We start from the raw sequence: 1,167 nt of genomic DNA on the forward strand, positions 1-1,167 counted from the left end.
AAGACCAGCCTGGGCAACACAGCAAGATCCCATCTCTACAAAACAGTTTTTAAAAATTAGCTTGGCATTGTGGTATGTGCCTGTAGTCCCAGTTACTCAAGAGCCTGAGCCAGGAGGATAGCTTGTGCCTGGGGGTCGGAGGTTGCAGTGAGCTGTAATCACACTACTGCACTTCAGCCTGGGCACCAGAGCTAGAACTTTTCTTAAAAAAAAAACAAAAACTAAAACTAAAACCTCTTGCAATTTTACTAACAGCAAATCAATACGTTAAGAAAACCTTGTTCTAACATAGGCTACCAAATATTTTTAGTTTTTTTAAATATCAAAGCTCAATCTTTTTGTTTTTTGTAAGGGTTGAGGTCTGGCTACGTTGCTCAGGCTGGTCTTGAACCCCTGGCCTCAAGTGATCCTACTGCCTCAGCCTCCCAAGTAACTGGGACTACAGGCATATACCAATGGCACCCAGCTCAAATCTCAAATCTTTAGAAAACCTACAAATAATCTTGTAATTATAGCTGACTTAATCACATGCAAAATGTTTTTCATAAATTTTTTCCCATAAACCTTAATCATGACTTAGACCACTGACAACATTCTTGAACTTTCTGCTTTGTTCTGTATTTCTTAAATAACCATTTTATATTTAGACAAAAATTTACTACACAAGATTATTTCTCATAAAATTATTCATTTTTCTTTTTAACCTTCCTCACCAAAAATATATCTTCATATCTGTAACTTTCTTCATATCTCTCCTACTTATTGGTTCCTTTCTATCTCGTTCCATATTTTGAAACAACCTTTAAATAACTTCCAAAATAGACAAACTTATTCTTTTTTAAACAACAGATTTTTATGCCCTTGTAATGATTTTTTTTTTTTTGAGACAGAGCCTCACTCTTTTGCCCGGGCTAGAGTGAGTGCCGTGGCGTCAGCCTAGCTCACAGCAACCTCAAACTCCTGGGCTCAAGCGATCCGTCTGTCTCAGCCTCCCGAGTAGTTGGGACTACAGGCATGCGCCACCATGCCTGGCTAATTTTTTCTATATATTTTTAGTTGTCTGATTAATTTCTTTATTTTTAGTAGAGACGGGGTCTCGCTCTTGCTCAGGCTGGTTTCGAACTCCTGAGCTCAAACAATCCGCCCGCCTCAGCCTCCCAGAGTGCT

At 39.0% G+C, this 1,167-nt stretch overlaps 1 protein-coding gene across 1 annotated transcript in view; it reads left to right on the forward strand.

Moving 5' to 3' along the window:
• Positions 1 to 1,167, forward strand: part of SNIP1 (Smad nuclear interacting protein 1) — a 25,788-nt gene that overhangs the window by 23,568 nt on the left and 1,053 nt on the right. The gene's annotated exons all lie outside the window — the stretch shown is intronic.

The sequence above is a fragment of the Propithecus coquereli genome, unplaced genomic scaffold, assembly GCF_000956105.1.
Source record: "Propithecus coquereli isolate 6110/MARCELLA unplaced genomic scaffold, Pcoq_1.0 Scaffold249, whole genome shotgun sequence".
NCBI classification, from domain to species: domain Eukaryota; kingdom Metazoa; phylum Chordata; class Mammalia; order Primates; family Indriidae; genus Propithecus; species Propithecus coquereli.